Source organism: Notamacropus eugenii, chromosome 5 (genome assembly GCF_028372415.1).
Source record: "Notamacropus eugenii isolate mMacEug1 chromosome 5, mMacEug1.pri_v2, whole genome shotgun sequence".
Lineage (NCBI taxonomy): Eukaryota > Metazoa > Chordata > Mammalia > Diprotodontia > Macropodidae > Notamacropus > Notamacropus eugenii.
Window position 1 is genome coordinate 272510501 of NC_092876.1, and position 22939 is coordinate 272533439.

General features: G+C 38.6%; 1 pseudogene; it reads left to right on the top strand.

Moving 5' to 3' along the window:
* The window catches only part of LOC140507862 (von Willebrand factor A domain-containing protein 5A-like), a 30710-nt pseudogene extending 10201 nt beyond the window's left edge, over nucleotides 1-20509 (top strand).
* The last annotated feature ends 2430 nt before the right edge of the window (nucleotides 20510-22939 follow it).

A 22939-nucleotide genomic window follows, 5' to 3' on the forward strand; every position in this document is an offset into this window, starting at 1 on the left:
TTCCCCCAGGCTCTCAGGTCCCTCAAATGGGCCTTGCAGCCACTGATACAGGATGTCTCCCTGACCTAGATTCTGCCCCTTGGGATGGGGCCTGCCTTGCTCTCCCCAGATCCTATGGTCATCTTCAGGGGTCAAAGGTTAATCATCTATGCCCACTTGAAAGGGACAAATGCAGTAAATCCCCCTTCCTACATTTGGGTCCCATGGTTGTGGTAGTCAATGTCCAAACAATATCCTGGGCTTATCCTTTTCTGTCAGTGGGTGGTGTATCTGCTCATCTGGAAGATGGCATGTGGAAGGCAGGAACAAGTGCTCTAATTTCGTTTCCCTTCTGGTATATGTGGACCTTGATAATGTTTTTTTCATCAACATGATTCCATTCTGATATAATGCAGTATGTGAGACAGAGGCATGGCTCTGGGTTCCAAGGACCTGGGTTCTAATCTCACCTCAGATGCTCATGATTTATGATCAGGGACAAGGCACTGAACTCCTTTGGGTCTCTATCCTGTTATGTAAAATGGGGGAGTCAGACTACATGTCTTCTGAGTTTGCTGCAAGCTGTAGTGCTATAATCTTATGCTTGTGATTTAGACCTTAAGACTCCACTTTAGGAGGCTGTCTACTCCCTGACCTCTCTGTTTATCCTGTCCTAGTCCAAACAGGAAGCAGATAAAGTATGTCTTCATTACACATTCCAAGCTTATGGCTTCACAAACACAGTGCCATTTTCCCTGGATCCCAAAGCAGATGACATGTAAGAATCCTTGATTATTCTTCTCTCCTTTTTCATTTGCCTGTTATTGAGGCTTCTCTTCCACCCTTTCTCATTAATCTCTCTCCTGTAGACTCATACATGTTTTCCTTTTATTCCTCATTTACTTTCCCCAGTTATTAGGAATGCTTAAGAATTCATGATTAGGACTGCCTTCCCAGGTCCCCATTGGTAGCACAAAAGATTGTCTTGTTCCAGACTGACCATTCATCACCTGGCTGCCAAGTCCTTGATCCAGCCCCTTGAGGGAAACTTACAGGATGCTGCAGAAGTGAAGAAAAGAGTGGTGGAAGTTAGCCTTTAGTTGGGAGTTGTCTCTTCTCACACTGCCTACATTGCTATCAATAAGGAACTCAAGCAGCCCATTCAGGGACCTGTAATTTGGAGGGACATTCCATTGGCATCTAACTTTCACAGGCTCTTCTTGTGTCAATGTTTAAGAAGTGGAGGTAAGGTGGATCGGAGTCCTTTTATTTCCATTCTAGAGATATAGAGGTCATATTGTTCTTTTTTGGAACATCAATTTTTGGAGAAGTTTTCCTTTTCTTTTATTGAAATCATAGCTAGAATTTCCAGATGCTTTCTTGGAGTAGCTTTGTTGCTACAATGGGAGGGGGGGGGGGAAGCATCTCTTGGGGGAGATAGAAAATCATAGGGAAGAAGGAAATTCAAGAGGGAAGAAGTATTAAGGAGCAGAAATCTTAGAGGTTAAGAAAGTCATACTTGCTAAAATTATAGCCATTCTATTCCTGTATCCCTTAAACTACACTTATATAGATGGGTGGAAAATATTGTGTAGCTGGGTATTTGCTCCCTAGAAAATACTGGGGACACATTGAACTGCCGGTGTATGGGACCACTTTGACAACTTCATAGACCGAAGCTCCTGGTAGAGGATCTTATAGCTAGAGAGAGACAGTATGGTGGGGGCAACACACCTTGAAGAATAGTGTTCCTTCCTCTGGCCTTCATGACTGACCCATGGAGATTGACACTGTTCTGATCTTAACTCCTGTCCTGCTAGATTTCAGACAGTTTGGCATGTCCTCCTCCCCTTCTATGTCCAAGTGGTGCATGTCCTAGATCTGTCACCATGAGAGAACGTGCTAATACAGGTGAGCTTGATGACCATGATGGTCTCAATCTATGTGACTCAGCCTCTTCCACAATGGTATTTGCCAGAGATAAGATTCCATGTTTTTCTTTTATTTTACATTTTGGTCCTTTCCCCTTGAGGAGTTTTCCAAAGTTCCCTCTATCTTCACAAAAAAGACTTCCATGACTGTAAATTCAGTGAAGCCTTCTTTTAAAATAGCATCACTATAAGGTAGCCCAAGCATTGTATTCACAGAGGATTCCATGGCTAGAAGTGAGTGGGACTCTTGATTCTGCTTTGGATTATTACCCCTTTGTGTACTGTAAACCTCTTGTTCCAAATGATTATTGTCTTGAAGCTTGACCTCTGAAAAGTACTATGCAAGGAAAGGAAGTTGATTTGATTCTGTGGACCTTGCTTGGTTCCCTTGTACAATGCTTACTTATATCATTTCTTCACAAAGTATACTCTTCCTGGTGGCTATGTATCAGCTCTTTCTTTTCCTCTCTTCTCTGATCCAATCTTCACCAGACTTTCAATAAAAGGAGAGGAATCTTGTTTATACAGGTTGGTTCCAAACAGTTCCATCCTTTTCCAGGATCTGCTATCACATATGCATCTGACATGCTCTTTAGTATATGATCTGTGAGCTTATAAGGAGTCACTGAAGTTCATTAAGAAGGGAAGTTACGTTGCTAGGTGTATATTTTATGAAAATTCCTTTTCAAGATGTCTGGAGGGTGGATTGGTGTGAGGAGAGATTTAAAGCAGAAAGGCCAGTAGGAGGTAATACAATAATTCCAGGGATGGTGAATTAGGTTGATTACCAAGTAGGTGGAAAGAAAGGGAAAAGAGTGCTATGGGAAATACATATGATCAGATTTGGCAACTGATCTGACTGTGTGGGGTGAATAAGAGGAATTGAGGATGACTCCAAGACCATAAATCTGTTGAAAGAAAGGTGGGCTATGCCCTTAACAGAAACAAGGAAATTATGAAGGACGGATTTTGAGAGGAAGATGAGTTCTTTTGTGGACATGTTGAGTTTGAGATGCCTACAGGACACTGAGTTTAAAATATACAATATGCACTTGGTCATGTGAGACTTGCTTTAGGAGAGAGATGCAAGGTAAAAATGTAGATCTGGGCACTATCTGCATGGAGATAATTAAATTGATGGGAGCTGGTTACATCACTGACTTAGTATAAAGAGAAAATAGAATAGAACCGTTAGCACAACTACAGTTAGGAATCATTGTATGGTTGATGGTCCAGAAAGGGAAACTGAGAAATTTTAGACAGATGGAGAGCAATATTACAAAAATTGCTAGAATTATAGACATTTTATTCTTGTAACATAAACTACAGTTATGTAGGAGAGTGAGTATCCTATATGCTAAGGATGCCTTCACTGTTAATTGCTGCAGATGGGTGGAGAAGGATTCAGATTCAGATTGAGAAAAGTCTATCTGATTTGGAAGTTAAGAGGCCATTGGTAATTTAGGAGAGAATACGTTCAAGTTAGTAATAAGATTGGATAGCAAGAAAGATGCTGAGAAGTGAGATAATCAAGGAAAGAGAGGCAGAGATTGTAAATAGCCTTCTTATTCATGTTGCCTGACAATCAGCTGGAAATCTCAATCTTGGTCTCAATCTCATTGTTCTTCACTTCCCATCTCTACATTTTTTCCTGCATTCAGCATGTAGCAGAGATTTGAAAACAAAACATAACTGTGGTCTTTAGGTCATTAGTTTCTTGCTCAATTCTTCATGATCTTCGGAAATGTATTCTGGGTTTGTTCTGGTGATATTCTTTGCCTCCATAGGATTGGGAGGTATGGGTAGTGCTTTCCAGGTAAGATAATCTCAGGAGGTTCTCCTATCATGTATTTGAATAGATTTATATCTCAGCAAGACAAAAAAGCTTTCTATTATTATGCTACACGTATAATTGATTCTAGAGGATAAAATCAGAAACCATAGTTAGAAACTGAAAAGTCACAAATGAAAGTTTGATATAAGAAAAAAGCACCTTATAAACTCGAGCTATGCAAAAGGAGAATGGGCATCCTTGAGGGAGAGAGTACCCTTTCACAGGAGGTCTTTAAGTAAAGGCTAGAGGCTTATGGTTGTGGGGTTATATGGAATCTGACCAGAGGACTACTGTGGTCCTTAAAATTGTGAAATTTTGTGATTCTCTGAAAAGGCTGTGTCAGTGAGGAAGTCATCAACCCTTCATTTTTGCCTTATTTTTCTCTGGCTATTTCACAAATGATCCTTCTAGTGAATCTACTTCATCATTCTTCTGAAGGCCATAATGTGCTTTATTAAAGGATTGAGCTCCCAGCATCACCTCCATGGGAAACTCATCAGACTTATTCCATAGCTCCACACATTCTGCCTCTTCACTTCCTTTTCTACGTTAAACTTGCCAGCTTAACATATGTGAGGATTCCCTTATTCTCTTTAGGATACTATGAGTACCCTGAAATATGAAGTTCTTACCTTAAAAATTCATAATTTAGTAATACATTGAAGAATTTTGCTAGTGGTCAAAATCTAGGTCACTTACCTGTAATAAAAACTCGACTCTTCTGGAAAATGAGGGAGAAAAAATTTCCGGTCTCACTGGGCTCTTCCTTATGTTCTTGTTTTTTAAAAGCAATTATTGGTATCATTTGCTTTTACATCCCTTTGTTTCTGAATATTTCTATTACCTGTCCTTTGCACTGTAACAAAAGAGAGCCAATCAACACATTAGTAGTCCCTGACAGTATATGCATTATTCCAAATCCATAGTACCTCAAACTCTGCAAAAAAAAAAAAAAATCCCTCATTCTTTCTGAGTGTTTCATTCTCTGTGATAATCTGGAGAGTCAGAGGCATTCCACCAGAATTTCTTTTCTGTCTTTTGTCAAGTCCAGTTCTTTTGGTAACTTACTATTATAAAAAATAAGTAGAGATTCATAGGTAAGAAAAATGCTGTAGTGATTCATAAGTAGGAAAACTAAAAAAGACAAGAAACTGCAAAAAATAGTTTTTCAAGAGATTTCAGCAATATTTATTGAAATGATTGCCTTGTACAGGGTTAAAATTGAATTAATATCCTATTTTCTTTCAAATAATACTTGAAACAAAAGATGCATTTGGAGGAGAATCACACATCTTAAGGTTGGAACACATACAGCCCACTATAATTTATAGTCAGTAAGTATTATTCACTTTTTTTAAAAAAAAAGAGACTATACTGCCATTGTCTGCGTGAAAAATATTTGTTTTCACATAAATGAATTCTGAAGAACCACAAAATATTCAATTTTGAAAGGAAGTCTCAATAAGTCTACTTGGTAAGAAATGTTCTTAAAGATGAATTCTTCATGAAACTTGGAACTTGATGCATATTCCTGATTTTTCAAAGCTTTCTCCTCACCTCCTTACTTTCTAGTTACCATTCATCAATATATCTGGTTAACCAGAAGAGAAGGAAGACTTACGGGTAGGAGTTTGCCAGTCAGGAATCAGCCAAAGTCAAGACAGGATACTTCCTGAGATCACAATACAGGATGAACCTACTCTTAAAGGTTTCTTTCTGATTCAAACGTTAACCTAACTCTTCTGTCATTTAGTGCATGAATATCTATTACTTCTATTCTCACAGGTTCCTGAAAAATTTCTCTTGCCCTCCATATACGTGTCCAGAGATTCTTTTTCCCTAATTTCTTTCTTTTTGGAAAAAAAAAACATGTAAGAACAATTTTAAACACTTTTTTGAGTTCCAAATTTTACTCCTCCCTCCTTCCTGCCTCTATCTCAGTGGTAAGCAAACTGATATAGGTGTTATATGTACAATCATGAAAAGCAGTTTCATATTAGTTATTTTCTGCAAGAAGACTTGAAAGAGAAGAAGGAAGAAAAAGAAAAATAGTATGCTTCAGTCAGCATCACTTCTTTCTCTGGATGCAGACAGCATTTTTCTTTTTTTTTTAAATTAATTTATTTAACTTTTAACATTCATTTTCACAAAATTTTGGGTTCCAAATTTTCTCCCCATTTGTCCTCTCCCCCCACCCCAAAAAACTGAGCATTCTAATTGCCCCTATCACCAATCTGCCCTCTCTTCTATCATCCCTCCCTTCCCTTGTCCCTATCTTCTCTTTTGTCCTATAGGGCCAGATAACTTTCTATACCCCATTGCCCGTATTTCTTATTTCCTAGTAGTAAGAACAGTACTCAACAGTTGTTCCTACAGCTTTGAGTTCCAACTTCTCTTCATCCCTCCCTCCCCACCCATTCCCTTTGGGAAGTCAAGAAATTCAATATAGGCCATATCTGTGTAATTTTGCAAATGACTTCCACAATAGTCGTGTTGTATAAGACTAACTATATTTCCCTCCATCCTATCCTGCCCTCCATTGCTTCTATTCTCTCTTTTGATCCTGTCCCTCCCCATGAGTGTCGACCTCAAATTGCTCCCTCCTCCCATTGCCCTCCCTTCAATCACCCCCCCACCCTGCTTATCCCCTTCTCCCCCACTTTCCTGTACTGTAAGATAGGTTTTCATACCAAAATGAGTGTGCATTTTATTCCTTCCTTTAGTCTACTGTGATGAGAGTAAGCTTCATGTTTTTTTCTCTCACCTGCCCCCTTTTTCCCTCCACTGAAAAGTCTTTTACTTGCCTCTTTTATGAGAGATAGTTTGCTCCATTCCCATTTCTCCCTTTCTCCTCCCAATATATTTCTATCTCACCCCTTAATTTCATTTTTTTAAGAGATCCAATCCTATTCAATTTACTCTGTGCTCTTTGTCTCTGTGTGTTTATGTGCATGTGTGTGTGTGTGTGTGTGTGTGTGTGTGCGTAATCCCACCAACTACCCAGATACTGAAAAGTTTCAAGAGTTATAAATATTGTCTTTCCATGTAGGAATGTAAACAGTTCAACTTTAGTAAGTCCCTTATGACTTCTCTTTGCTGTTTACCTTTTCATGCTTCTTTTCATTCTTGCGTTTGAAGGTCAAATTTTCTTTTCAGCTCTGGTCTTTTCATCAAGAATGCTTGAAAGTCCTCTGTTTCATTGAAAGATCATTTTTTTCCCCTGAAGTATTATACTCAGTTTTGCTGGGTAGGTGATTCTTGGTTTTAGTCCTAGTTCCTTTGACTTCTGGAATATCTTATTCCACGCCCTTCGATCCCTTAATGTAGAAGCTGCTAGATCTTGTGTTATCCTGATTGTATTTCCAAGGTACTTGAATTGTTTCTTTCTAGCTGCTTGCAATATTTTCTCCTTGACCAGGGAACTCTGGAATTTGGCCACAATGTTCCTAGGAGTTTCTCTATTTGGATCTCTTTCAGGAGGTGATCGGTGGATTCCTTGGATACTTATTTTGCCCTCTGGTTCTAGAATATCAGGGCAGTTTTCCTTGATAATTTCATGAAAGATGATGTCTAGGTTCTTTTTTTGATCATGGCTTTCAGGTAGTGCCAGAATTTTTAAATTATCTCTCCTGAATTTATTTTCCAGGTCAGTTGTTTTTCCAATGAGAGATTTCACATTACCTTATATTTTTTCATTCTTTTGGTTTGGTTTTGTGATTTCTTGGTTTCTCATAAAGTCATTAGCCTCCATCTGTTCCATTCTAATTTTGAAAGAACTATTTTCTTCAGTGAGCTTTTGAACCTCCTTTTCCATTTGGCTAATTCTGCTTTTGAAAGCATTCTTCTCCTCACTGGCTTTTTGAACCTCTTTTGCCAATTGAGTTAGCCTATTTTTCAAGGTGTTATTTTCTTCAGCATTTTTTTGGGTCTGCTTCAGCAAGGTGTTGACCTGCTTTTCACACTTTTTTGCGTCTCTCTCATTTCTCTTCCAGTTTTTCCTCCACTTCTCTAACTTGATTTTCAAAATCCTTTTTGAGCTCTTCCATGACCTGAGCCCATTGAATATTTAATCTGGATGTTTGGGATACAGAAGCCTTGACTTCTGTGTCTTTCCCTGATAGTAAGTCTTGTTCTTCCTCATCTGACAGGAAGGGAGGAGATATCTGTTCACCAAGAAAGTAACTTTCTATGGTCTTATTTTTTTTTTTCCCTTTTCTGGGCATTTTCCCAGCCAGTGACTTGGCTTCTGAGTGTCCTTTCCACAACCACCTTACCTCCAGATCCACCCAGCCAGAGCTTGGGGTCTGAGATTCAAATGCTGCTTCCTAGCCTTAGGGCTTTTGGCGGGGGCAGGTCTGCTATTCAGTGTGAGATTAAGTTCAGGTGCTCAGGTTGGGGAAGGGCCACCACACGGGGCTCAGTTCCCTCAGGGGGTTTATGTGGAGACCTTCAACAATGGATCCAGGCTTCTGCCTGCTTGGGGACCCCTTGTGCACTACTGCCTCCGCTGCTGCCTCCTGAGGGGGCCTGAGTTATGGAGACACCCCACTCCCCTCCTGGAGAGCCAAAAAGACTCTCTCACTCACCCCTGGAGCCTGTAGGTGGAGGGACCTGCGTGGCTGCTGGAGATTCTGTCCCTGAAGCCTGCTGGATCTGCTCCTCTTGGTGTCGCACAGCCAAGGCAGGGCTGGGCTCTGCTCCAGGTCCGGTGTGCAATGGACCTTTCGTGTCCATTTTTCAGGGCTCTCTGGAACAGAAATCTCCTCTACTCTGTTGCTCTGTGGCTTCCACTGCTCCAGAATTTGTTGGGAGTTCCTCTTTACAGATATTTTATGGGCTGTGGGTTTGGAGCTAGCATATGTGTATCTTTCTACTCCACCATCTTGGCTCCCAGAATTTTTCATCATGAGTGTTTTAGGGTTGTCTTAAATGATTGTATTGCTGAGAATAGCCAAGTCATTGACAATTCATCATTTTGCAGTATTGCTGTTACTGTGTACAATGTTTTCCTGGTTCTGCTTACTTCTCTTTATTTCTGTTCTTGTAAGTCTTTGCAGGTTTTTATGAAGTCATCATGCTTATATCATTGCTTCTAGCACAACGGTATTCCATTGTAATCATATGCCACACCTTGTTCAGTCATTCTCCAATTGATAGGCATCCTCTCTAATTCTTAGCCATCACAAGAAGAGCTGCTATAAATATTTTTGTACAAATAAGTTCTTTTTCTTTTTTTAAATTTTTATTCTTTTTGGGATACAGACCTAATAGTGTATTGCTGGATCAAAGGGTTGATTGCTTTCTGGACATAGTTCCAAAATGCTCTCCAGAATGGTTGGATCAATTTACAACTCCACCTACAATGCTTTGGTACCCCAGTTTTCCCACATCCCCTCCAACATTTGTCATTTTCCATGAATGTTAGCCAATCATTGGATGTAAGTAGTACATCAAAATTGTTTTAATTTGCATTTCTCTATTCAATAGTGATTTGGAACATTTTTCCCTATAAGTATACGTGGCTTTGACTTTTTTGTCTGAAAACTTTATGCTTAGAGCATTTATCAGTTGAGAATACCTTGTATTCTTAAAAGTTTGACTCCATTCTTTGTGTGTTTACCTTACTGTAATTCCCCCCTCCAGTTATCTGTTTTCCTTCTAATTTTGGTTGCATTAGTTTTGTCTATGCAAAACTTGTTTAATTTTACATAATCAAAATTTTCCATTTTCCATTTTGTAATGTTCTGTATATTTTGTTTGGTCTTAAATTCTTCCTTTTCCCATACATATGACAGATAAACCGCTCCATGTTCTCCTAATTTGTTAATGGTATTACACTTTGTGTACAAATCATGTACCCATTTTGACCTTATCTTGGTAATCAGTATGACATGTTGCTCTATGTATACCAAGTTTCTGCCATACTGTTTTCCAGTTTTCCCAGCAGTTTTTTCAAATTGGGAGTTATCATCACAAAAGTCTAGATTTGGGGTTTACCAACATTAGATTACTATGGATACTAACTACATTGTATTGTGTACCTAATCTATTCCACTGATCCACCACTCTATTTATCAGCCAGTGCTAGATATTTACTGCTTCATTAACACAGTTTGAGTTCTGGTACAGCTAGACCACCTTCCTTCACATTTTGTTTTTATTGATTACCCTGATATTCTTGACTTTTTGTTCTTCCTGATGAATTTTAATTTTTTCTATGTCTATAAAATAAGTTTTTGACAGTTGGATTGGTATGACACTGAATAAGTAGATTAAGTGAGGTAGAATTTTCATTTTTATTAAATTGGCTTAGCCTATCCATGAGCAATTAATATTGTTCCAGTTGTTTAGATCTGACTTTACTGATGTGAAAAGTGTTTTGTAATTTTGTTCATATAACTCCTGGGTTTATCTTGGCAGGTAGAGACACCCTCCCCACCCTGCTGCCCATGCAAGTATTTTATATTGTCTAGTTATTTTATTTTTTTATTTAGTATTTTCCCCCAATTACATGTAAACATGCAATTTAACATTCATTTTTAAAGTTTTGAGTTACAAATTCTCTCCTTCCCTCCCCATGACCTTCACTGAGAAGGCAAGCAATTTGACTTAGTTATACATTACTTATTTTCAATGGAATTTCTATTTCTATTTTTCTTGCTGTTGGACTTTTGCAATACATAGAAGTGCTTATGATTTATTTGGGTTTATTTTTTATCCTGCCACTTTATTAAAATTGTTAATTATTTCAGCTAATTTGTTTTAGTTGATTCTCTTGGATTCTATTAAGTATATCATCATATCATCTGCAAAAAGCAATGGTTTTGTGTTCTCATTGCCTATTCTAATTCTTTGAATTTCTTCTTCTTCTCTTATTGCTACAGCTAACATTTGTAGTAGACTGTTTCATACTAATGGGGATGATGTACATCCATGTTTCAACTCTGATTATTCTGGGAAGACTTCTAGCTTTTATCCCCATAACAGATAATTTTTGCTGATGGTTTTAGATGAATATTACTTATCACTATAGGAAAGCATTTCTATGCTTTCTAGTGTTTTTAATAGGAATTGTTATTGCTTTTTGTCAGAAGCTTTTCCTTCATGTATTGAGATCATATGATTTCTCTTGATCATGTGATTGATGTGGTCAATTACACTGATAGTTTTCTTTATTGAACCAGCCCTGATATATTCCTAGTATAAATTCCAACTCTCCATACTGTATGATCCTTTGATACATTTTTGTAATCTCTTTGCTCATATTTTATTTCAGTTTAGTATTTATTAAATTTTTACACCAAATTCATTGGGGAAATCAATCTATAGTTTTCTTTTCTGTTTTCAGCCTTCCTTATTTAGGTATCAGCACTATAATTTGGTAGGTCTCATTCTCTACCTATATTTCCAAATAGCTTATAGTTATTGGTATTAATTGTTCTTTTAAATGTTTGGTAGAATTCACTTATGAATAAATCTAACCCTGGAGATTTTCTTTTCTTTAGGAAGTTCACTGATGACTTGTTTAATTTCTTTTTCTCCAATGGAGTTTTTTAAATATTCCATTTCCTCTTCTATTAATCTGGACAACTTATATTTCTATAAATATTCATTCATTTCATTTACGTTGTTAGATTTAACTGGCAGATAATTGGGCAAAATAGCACCAACTAATTATTTTAATTTCTGTTTCATTGGTGTTAAATTTGCCCCTTTCATTTTTGATATTGGTACTTTGGGTTTCTTCTTTCCTTTTTTAAGTAAAATTAACTATTAGTTTATCCATTTTATTGTGTTCCCTCCCCACCCCATCCCCATAAAACCTGCTTCTAATCTTATTGTTACTTCAATGGTGTTCTTACTTTCAATTTTATTGATCTCTCAGTTTTCAGGATTTCCAATTTGGGGTTTAGTTGAGGATTTTTAATTTAATTTAATTTTAATTTTAACCTAGTACAGCGTTTTTTTTTTTTAAGTTTGCATGCCAAATTCATTGATGACTTCTTTCTCTATTTTATTGATATAAGCAATTAGAGATATAAAATTTCTCCTAAGGACTGCTTTATCCTGCATTCCATAAATTTTGGCATGTTATCTCGTTGCTATTCTCTTTAATGAAATTATTGATTGTTTCTATGATTTCTTTGACCGACTTATTCTTTATGATTAGGTTATTGAGTTTCCAATTAAGTTTTAATCTATCTATATTATTGAATGTAAATTTTATTGCATTATCATCTGAAAAGGGTGCATTTAATATTTCTGATTTTCTACATTTGGTTATGAGTTTTTTATGCCCTAATATGAGGTCAGTTTTTGTGCTGGTGTCATGTACTACTGACAAAAAGGCATATTCATTTCTATTCAATTTTCCCCAGAGATCTTTCATATCTAACTTTTCCAGAATTCTATTCACCTCCTTATCTTCTTTCTTGTGTTTCTTGCAGTTAGATTTATCTAGTTCTGAGAGAGGGAGGTTGAGGTCCCCCACTAGTATAGTTTTACTGTCTCCTTCCTCATGTGACTCATTGAATTTCTTAAGAAATTTAAATGCTATGCCATTTGGTCCATATTAGTTTAGTATTGATATTACTTCATTGTTTATGGTACCTTTGAGCATGCTTTAGTTTCCTTCCTTATCTCTTTTAATTAGATCTATTTTTGGTTCTGCTTTGTGTGAAATCATAATCACTATCCCTGCGTTTTTGTTTTTTTTTTTTTTTTACTTAAGCAGAATCATAATACATTGTTTTCAGTCCCTTACTTTTACTCTGTATATTTCTGTTTCAAATGTATTTCTCATAAACAACATATTGTAGGATACTGGTTTTTAACCTATTCTGCTACCCATTTCTGTTCTATAGGTGAGTTCATCTCATTCATATTTATAATGAGGATAACTAATTGTAAATTTCCCTCTATCCTGTTTCCCCTTGTTTATCCTTCTTCCTCTCTTCTCTTTCACCCTGTTCCTCCTCACAGGTGTTTTACTTCTAATCAATGCCTCCTCTAAACCATCTTCTCTTCTATCAACCCCTCTCCCTCATTTTTAATGTTCATCATTTTTTATTTCCCTAAAGGATAAGACAGACTTCTATGTACAACTGAGTAAGTTATTCCCTCTTTGAACCAAGTCCAATTAGAGTAAGATTAAACTTTAACTGCCAGCCCCCATCTACCCCTTTATTCTAATAGCTCTTTTATGCCTCTATTATATGAGATGATTTACTCCATATGTCTCCCCCTTCCCTCTTATCCCAGTACAATCTTCTTTCTCCTCCCTCAATTTTGGGGGTTTTTTCTTGGATATCATCCCACCATAGTCATCTCAAATCCACATCTTTTAGTCTGTGTATTCCTAATTGCCTTTATAGTGATAAAGTTCTAAGAATTAAAAATATCACCTTGCCATGTAGAAATATAAAGTTTATCCTCATTGAATCTCTTATGTTTTCTCTTTCTTGTTTCTGTTTTACCATTTTATGTTTTTCTTGAGTCTTGTATTTGAGGATCAGTTTTTTTATTAAGATCTGGTCTTTTAATTAGAATTGCTTGAAACTCCTCTATTTCATTAAATAACCATTATTTCCCCTGGTGGAGTATGTTCAGTTTTTCTGCATATGTAATTCTTGTTTGTTATCATAACTACTTTGCCTTGAAATAGATCTTATTCCAAGCTTTCTGGTTCTTCTATGTAGAAACAGCTAAATCCTGTGTGATCCTAATTGTGCCTCTGTAATGGTAATTATGAGAGTTAAAGTTCTTCCCCACCCATTGATGGGCCTGCCCATTAAAGGAAGCTTTATTAGAGGAGGCCCACACCTTTTGTTTATTGTCTAATGAGGCCCTGAGCCTCAAGGGTTATGATGCCTTCTGGCTCTGAAAAGTGTATAAATACTCTGAATTGAGGCTTTACTTTGGGGCTTAGTCATTGGAAGTGTTTGTTTGGCCAGACTAGACTGTGGGCAGCCACTAAGGAACATCCCCCCACCCCCACCCCTAACCCCCTCACTTTGAAAAACCAAGTGTAGGTGCTTCTCTCTCTGGTAGCTATGTACATATGGTCAGACAGTTGGATCTGTCTCTGTACCCTCAAGCACCCCAAGATGCATGGAAGGGGAGGCAGGGAGGGAGGGAGAGGGCTGCTATCACAGGCCAACACACAGAGCTTCCAAACTGTCTGATAGTAAGCAATATATACCTCCCAAATCAACAGACAGATGCAACTGCCTGACCACATATACAAAGTTACCAGAGATGGAAGCACCAGCATCTGGGTTTTCAAAGCCAGGGTCTCCTTAGCAGCTTCCCAAAGTCTCCTCTAGCCAAACAAAACACTTTCAGTTAGTAAACCCCAAAGCAAAACCTCACCCAAGGGCATCACAACCCTTGAGAACCAGTACCTTATTAGAAAATTAACAAAAGGTGTGGACTTTCCTACAAATCTTCCCAGGCCCATTAATGGGTAAGGAAGATCTTCTGTACTCACATTATTCAATCAGAGGCACTTGATTATACTGAAACAAAAAAAATGCATTATCAATACAGTCTATTGATCTGTGATGTATGTATTGCTTGCAGATAGACAGTTGGAAGCCCTGTCTGTTGATTATTATTTCTTTCCATTTTCTCTGAAGTTCAGGGTGCTGACTTTTTTCACTGAACTAAGTGAATGATATATGTGTTCTATTAAAATGATTGTTGATCCCTCAAAAGTTGGTTTCCTTTTAGAAAAACAGATTTCAGAACCTGTAATAGCAAGCCATTATGGATGTGTCAGAGTGATTGCTTTTACAGCTTCCAGAATATTTGAATTGTTTCTTTTTGTCTGCTTACAGTATTTTCTCCTTGACCAGGGAGTTCTGGAATTTGGCCATGATATTCCATGATATTGTATTTGGGAATCTCTGTCAGGTGGTGATCAGTGGATTCTTGCCATTTCTCTTTTATCCACTGGTTCTAACATATCAGGGCAGTTTTCCTGGATAATTTCTGAAAATATGATGTCCAGGCACTTTTTTTGAAATTGCCTTTATCTGGCAATCCTATAATTCTTAAATTATCTCACCTGGATTTCCAGATCAATTTTTTTTTTTTTTTCCAATGAGAAAGTTCACATTTTTTATGTTTTTATTCTTTTGTTTTATCATATCTTGATGTCTCATGAAGTCATCAGTTTCCTCAGGTACATTTCACATTTATATGGAATTATTTTTCTTAGGGAGATATTATCTTTTTTTTTTTCCATTGGGCCAATATTTTTTTTAAGGAGTTTTTTCTTTGGTAAATTTTTGTGTCACTTTTCCCACTTTTGGTGTTTCTTTTAACAAGGTGTTAACTCTGGTTTTGATGATTCTCTTGCAGGACTCATTTCTTTTCCCCATTTTCCTTCTTCTTTTCTAATTTGCTTTGAAAAATCCATTTTAATTTTGTAAAAATGTCTTGACATATAATTGGTGAAAATGCTATCTTAAAAATATCATTAAGGGAAAAATGAATACAAATAAATTTTAATCTTTTTCATGAGTTCAATTTTGGGCTTTGGACCAATTTACATTTTTCTTTCAGGCTTTACCTATAAACATTTTTATATTGTTGTTCTTATCTGATGTTCCCTGATACCATAATAACTTTATATAGTCAAGTTTTATTTTTTTGGTCATTTTTCTACCTATTTTCTGACTTTCTACTTTTATGTGAGTGTTGAGCTCTACTATTATATTGTCCCATACCCCTTGTAGTGGGGCTCTGGGGCCTTTCTGCTGACTTTGTCTGGGCTTCAAGGCCTATCAGCAGATTTGCACCATGTTTGGGGTGGTGCTGGTGGCTCACTATTGGCTTGTACTGCTGGCAGTGTCTTGCTGCTGGTTGGTTCTTTGGGGGGGGGGGGCATCACTCTTGATCAGCAGTAAGGGTGGGGCATAACTGGTGGCCTGCACTGGGGGCAGGCACCTTCTTCTCTTGTTGGTCTGTGACTCCAGACTTGTACTGGGGTCTCACCTACCTGATGGATTGCTCTGGGGCTCAGCAAGGCCTTAAGGGAATTGTTGCAGGTGGTGGTTGCTGTCTGAGGCCCCTTTGATATGAAACCTCAGGGCTCTCAAAGTAAGGTTATTGTAAGGAGCCCCCTCCATTTTGCCTTGTTGATTTATCCTGATTTGTCTCTAATAGGACTTTACATTTTCCCTCAGCTGCCATAGGGATGTGAGTGATGCTGAAGTTTGCTGTTTATTCTCCCAGACAAATCCCCTCCAGATTCTCCACTTCTGCACCTGATTTCCCTCCAAAAGGCAGATGGTTCCTGGGAACTGGATGAATCTGTGGCCTCAGTCCTGGGTATGAGTGTTCAGAGTGCATTGGCTGCATTGCCTGATCAGGTAAGATTCCAGACAGAGCAGGGCTTAGGGTGAGTATTAGGGGTTAAAGCAAGAGAAAGGGAGCAAGGGAGTATGATGTGCCTTTAGACAGAGTGATGGGAGCCATTGCCCATTAGATGTGGTCTGTGACTGAGAGAGGTTGATGGAAATACTTTGTAGGCCTTAAAGGTAGATAGTTCCTCATGATCAGTTGTAGAGGGCCAAGCTCTGGACCGTGGCCCCCTGGTGACCCCGGAGACGCCTGGGGGTGAGAACCCGCCTTTGGGTGCTGGGAACGCCCCTTACGGAGCTGAGCTCTGCCTCCAGGGCGGAACATGGGAGGAGCTACGGCAGGGTGTATAAGGGGGAACACGGGAAAGTCGGGAGGACTGGGGTAAGCAATAAAGTGCAGTAAGCAGCCTCCGGTGTACCGTTTGGTCATTCCCCTCCCCCACAGGAGGGGGCCGGAACCACTAGAAGACCGGTATAGCGGGTGGCTTACAGGAGAGGTAAGCTTCTAGGCGGTGGCCCCAGGCAGGCCCGGTGTACTCAGTATACAATTGTTCACTGAGGAGAGCAATAAGGGCAGAGAACTGGAAGGAGAAGTAGGTAATCTATCTGGGATCAGTTCTTTCTATGGCCTTGGATGGGACAGGAACAATCCAAAGATTTGTCTGCCCCTTTCTGGTGTCCCCAGACCCTGGGGCCTTTGTTCTGTATATTCTCTAGAGTAAAGATGTCCCAAGGTGGGCCACTATCTTGGCTGCCCTTACAGATGCACAGCTGCAGTTGGGACCAGAGAGAAGAATGGGAACTCCTGGAAAGGAAGGCTGTGGCATGGATCAGGGCTCGATCTGGTAAGGATTCTACCTTGAGAACCTTTCTCCTTGTAAATCAGGAGACTTACTGTTCCCTCAGGATACTGCCTCATTAACCTGACTACAGTGGGAGATGAAAGAACTGATGGCTTGATTCCTTTGTGTTCCACTTTTTTGGTCTTTCAACCTAGAGAAAGGACTCACAGGTAGTGAGGGAGATAGAGAAGATATGACAATAAGATTGGAAATGACAATGGGAAAGGGTGGTGGAATATCAAGAATCTTGACTGAATAGTCTTGGCTGTCTTTACATTCCTTCTGCCAGGCTACGAGCATCCCTCCTGCTTTAGTCCCATGGATGCCCCCAGGATGAACCTGAGGCTGATCTAACAGCTATTCACTCTTCTGGTTTCAAGAATATTGTACCCCAGAAGTACTTGTGGGGTCAGGAAAAGTGAAAGCAGAATTTAAATGATGAGAAAAGAGAAAGAGCATGACTTTTTGTGGGAATACAGTAGTGCCTTCAGTTAAATATAATAAATGCTTAGTGCATGTTTGCTGTAGCTAGAAATGGTTGGAGAGGGCAGAATGGGAGTAGAAGTAGCTAGGTACTTCTAGTGGATAGGTACTTCTAGTACAGTGGATAGAATGCTGATGCTGGAATCAGGAGGATCTGAATTCCAATCTGAACTCAGACACTTACTATCTGTGTGATCCTCAGCAAGTCTCTTAACTCTCTTTGCTTAAGTTCCTCATCTGTAAAGTGATCTGGAAAAGAAAATGGCAAATCATTCCAGTATTTTTGCCATGAAAACCCTAAGTGGGGTCACAGAGAATCTTATGGTACTGAAATCATACACATAGAACACGAAGAGGAGAAAGAATGAACAAAGGAAGGAGGGATGAAAGGAACTAGGATACAGACTGGTGAAGTGAATTTACTTCTCTGCTTTTCCTGGTATTTGTTGTATTATCCATCTTCTTGTGTTTCCAGACTTTTTCCTAGGTGAATGCATCAAAGCTGCCAATGCTCTCCTGAAATCATCTGTGGATCCTGTGGTCTTTGGCCTTTGAGAACAGAAACCGAAGTGTTTATCTTTGGCTGCTGTTCTTTACCCTCTGTCCTGCTAAAACCTGTTCATGTGCATTCCTTTCTGATTATGCTCATTCCCCACAAGGATTGGTCCATCAGATTCCTCTTGATTCAACTCAAATATTTTTTAAGGGCCCTACTATGTGTTGTGCATATGGGAGGATCTAACACTATGATGACAAAAATGGTAAGACTTCTCACAAGCAGTTTGCATTCTGTTATGGAAAGCAGCAAGTAAACAAATTAGCAAATTTGAAAATATATGCAAAATAAATAAAAATAATTTTATAGGAGGAGGGAAGAAAGGAGAATGAATCAAGAAAGAACTCTTTCAGTTCCACACACTTTTAAACTATATCATTCTTTGTGAGTTACCAGAACATCTGTCACTGCATCAAACCCTGCATCAAAAATCAAAGTTCAGGGCTGGGGAAGGCAGATGTTACTCTAGCTTTTCTCTTTACCCCCTTTACACTCTCAAGGCACATTAAAGAAAGAATGGTTTCCCCTGTTTTATAAATGAGTAAGTAGAGGAAGGGAGGTGCCTAGTTTGAAATGTCTTTTTGTCTATGTGCAGGTAGGGATTTGAGGAGAGAGTGAAAATTTAGATGGAGGAAGGACATGCATGTACCATAACATGTTACTGTATGATAAAATGAGAATTATTTGTATTAGATGACTTCAAAAAATTCTTATAACACTTTATCTTGTACATTACCTAGACAAAGCTGGGAAGCAGGTCAGAACCCAACACAAAGGCAGCTAGAGGTGGAAGACAGGCATTAGGGTTAGCCGAACTCTGTGTGGGCTTTACATCCTCTACTTCTACAAGCACTGATGAGCTCCCAACTTCATCTATGGCAGCTCTTAGAGACGAACCTGTGCTCATGGAGGTAGAATTCTGTGACTATGAGCTGTGGGCCCTTGGCTTTTATGCCCTGTTCTCTGCTCAGCAACAATAGTGATAGAGAGATCTGGGATAGAAACAAGCATCTCCCTCTCTCTGAGATGAAGGAAAAGGCCTTCTCTGCAGGTTGCAATCTTATATCCTCACTTGCTTTGTCATAGGTGTGTAAGCCTTTCAGAAATCCTATTATTTGCTGCAAATAATCTACTCCCCAGGATAAAATGACTTCCTTATTAGTACTATTTGTTTTATCTGGTATTTTCTTCTGCCTAGTCACAGTATTTGGTCCTTACACCCCTAAGCTGCTGTCCTGATTGCCTGCTTTTCCCAGTGGGCAAACTCCATCCCTCCTGCTCTTTTTCTCCATATGCGTCCCACTCTCCCAACCTATAAGTAGGATTCCATCATTCAGACTCTAGCTCCAGTTCCCTTGGGATGGGGATGCCTGTGGCAGGACTTCCCAAGAATGTCTTGATAACCCTGTAATTCATAGCTTTGGTGGAAGAGAAAGCAATGGAATGATCTAAGATCCTTAAAAATCTGCCTTGTTATCTGGTATTGGTAGAACATTCTCAGCATGTTTAGTGGGAGATATACAATCATGCCTTCATCTGTTCTAATCTTTCTCATTTTCTTATCATTTTTTTATGGAGACCAGGAGGTCTTAAGAAATTAGATCTATGACCTTCCTCTAGGCCATAGACCTTGATGCTCAGGGACTGAGGGATTTTATAGATCCTTATGGAGTCCTTGGGAGGTTCCCTCAGAAGTGTGGAGACTTCTAATAACAGGTTAATCTTCAGAATTGTGTATGTTTGTAGAGGGAATTTCTCTTAACTTGCTAAGGTCAATGTTCAAGTCAACCACAACCACTTTTGTCAGCAGCCCTTTTACAGGTCATCAGCTACAGACTGTCTCAGAAGGAGCTTTCCACAGGCCATCAAATGTTAGCAATTGTTCCAGTGATATCTTAGGGGACCAAACTAGCTGTGGTTTAAACCAAAGGCCACTTACAAGAGGCAGTAGAGATTTCTAGTGGTGAGGAGATATTGCAAGTACAAGTCTTTAACACATATTTTTAGAACAGACCCAGTTAATACAGCATAGAAAGATCTTATAAATCAAGTGCAATTAATATAATCAATATGTGTTTAATCACAAGTCATCTTAATAGCTTTAACATAACTAATTCAAACTTCATCCCATTCTGCTTAATTCACAAACAATTGTTCATACCCATTAAATCACAATGAGCTGAGTAAATACTGATTAAATCAAGAGGGATATCAAAATTATCTTTACCCTAATAACTTTCATAAGACTAAGTAATTTAATGTCAGTAGGGAAGGCCATTGTGTTCTGCTCAGGCTTGGGTAGTGACATGTTACTGTCTAGATAGCCCGAATTCAGGGAACGGTGTGATAAAAGAGGTATTTCCTCAGTCCAAAGGTAAAACGATGTTGGGGTAAAGAAAGAATATGTAAATGGTGCATCCTAAGGCCAAGATGTGCTCAGTTCCAAACTGCAGCTTCCACAAATAGACTCATGCATACTGCCAGTTTTGAGAGAAATAAACATGGGTTCAACATAATCCTGTTTGTTTTTCTTTTTTTTCTTTTTTTTTATTTTTTATTTTTTAATGTTTAACAATCACTGCCATACAATTGAGATTTTATCCCCCCCCACTTAACCCCCACTACCCCCCTCCCTCCCCACGACTGCATACAATTCTGTATAGATTCTACATATACTTTCCTATTGAGTATATTTTCACTATAGTCATGCTATGTTGTCAGACTAAAATAAATGAAAGAAATCGTATAACAAATCAGAACATGATACACAAACACATACACATACACAAACATGATCTGCTACATTTTGTGAGTGACTTCCATATTTCTTTCTCTGAGTGTGGAAGGCATTTTGCCTTGAGAAGCACCTTTGGGATTTTTTTTTTTTATAAGAAGTTTTTGCGTTATTACAAAATTCCAAGTCTACCAGAAAAAACTCACACACACTGTGGTCGTTGCTGTGCACAAAGTTCTCCTGATTCTGCTCCTTTCACTCAGCCTCAGGTCATATAAGTCCTTCCAGGCCTCTCTGAAGTCTTCTTGTTCATCATTTCTTATGGCGCAATAGTACTCCATTACATTCATATACCATAATTTATTCAGCCATTCCCCAATTGATGGACATCCCCTTGACTTCCAGTTTTTGGCAACTACATAGAGTGCTGCTATAAATATTTTTGTACATGTGGGACCCTTTCCCATTTTTATGATCTCTTGGGGATACAGTCCTAGTCAAAGGGTATGCACATTTTTGTAGCCCTTTGGGCATAGTTCCAAATTGCTCTCCAGAATGGTTGGATGTGCTTGCAGCTCCACCAACAATGAATTAGTGTTCCAACTCTCCCACATCCTCTCCAGCATTTATCATTTTCTTGTTCTGTCATGTTTGCCAATCTTATAGGTGTGATGTGGTACCTCAGAGTTGTTTTGATTTGCATCTCTCTAATCAATAGTGATTTAGAGCATTTTTTCATATGATTATAGATAGCTTTAATTTCTTCCTCTGAAAATTGCCTGTTCATATCCTTTGACCATTTATCAATTGGGGAATTCCTGTTTGTTTTTCTTACACTGAACTCTGAAGTCTTACAGACCTCACTATGCCCTGAGAAATGGCAGAAGAAAAGCTTGGGGGTACAACCCCTATCAGAGATAGCTTGGCTTTGCCCTGAGAGATACCATAGCATTTTTGGAAAGGTCACCAAAGGGGAAAATATGTCAAAAACATAAAAAAGTGCCAAGAATAAATAGATGAGGATGTGAAGGCATGAGAAGGCTAAGATGGCCACCAGAAGGAATGAGTTCCCTATCAGGGTAAAGAGGTAGATGAAGAAGATGACAAAGAGCTCAGTCTCCAGACCCAACATTCCCAGCAAGGTAAACTCAGCTCTCTGTGGTTCTTCATCTTCACAGGAAAGTCAGTCCTGGAAGAAGACACCAAATCCCAAAGTGTGAGTAAAGACGTCATAGACAGAGGGGGAGTTGGATGAGCAGGACACGTATACATGTGAGGTCAATAATCTGTGGTTTTGGTTAAAGAAAACAGCTTAAACCCATAATTTATGATTCTGTCGAAAGATATCAATAGACTAGGAAAGCAAACCTGTCCTCTTCCATTAAGAAAGACCACCCTCAGCTGTTTCATCAGCGCACATTTATGTGGCATGTTAGAGTTTACAGAACACTTTTCTCATAAGGATATTTAGAGACAAATTGTGTGTATTACTCTCTTTGTTTTAAGGCTCAGAGAGTTGACATCACTTTGCTGAGTTCACTCAGCTGATTAGAGGCAGAGCTGGAACAAAGTCAGGGCCTTTGCTGACAAGTCTAGGGTGCTTTTTCTTTATCCCCTTCCTCCCCATTGAATACAAAGGGAAATATAACTTGGAAAAATTTTGGACAAGTGTCAAAATATGTAAGAGGAAAAAAATGGACAAATGAATACTTACAAGTGATGTGGCGACAATAATTTTCTGTCAACTGTAATAGGGAGACCTATGGTTGGCAGATGGGCAAATCCAAGGCATGCCTCTTAAAGCTCTCTGAACAGAAACAATATGAAACAATAAAAATTCATTTAGTAGCCTCAGCCTCAGGAACTGCTGGACATATAGTTAATCATTCAATTGAGAAGCATTTATCAAACATCTAATATGCTAGGTACTAGATAAAACATTTAGATAAGTCTTCTGAAGGCATTTACAGTTTGGTAGGGAGATAAGACAATAACACAAACATCTATAATACACAACAGTGCCTGAAAGGAGCACTGTACATCTTGGAGATATTTGAGAAGTTTAACAGTTGAAGGATTGGGAATGAATGAGATTGCTAAAGGAATGTTTATAAGGGAGAAGAAAAATGGGCTAAGGACAGAGAAAAGGACTAAAGACCATGTCAATCATTTACCAAAGGTTTAGTTTGATGTCCAAAGAACAAATGAAATT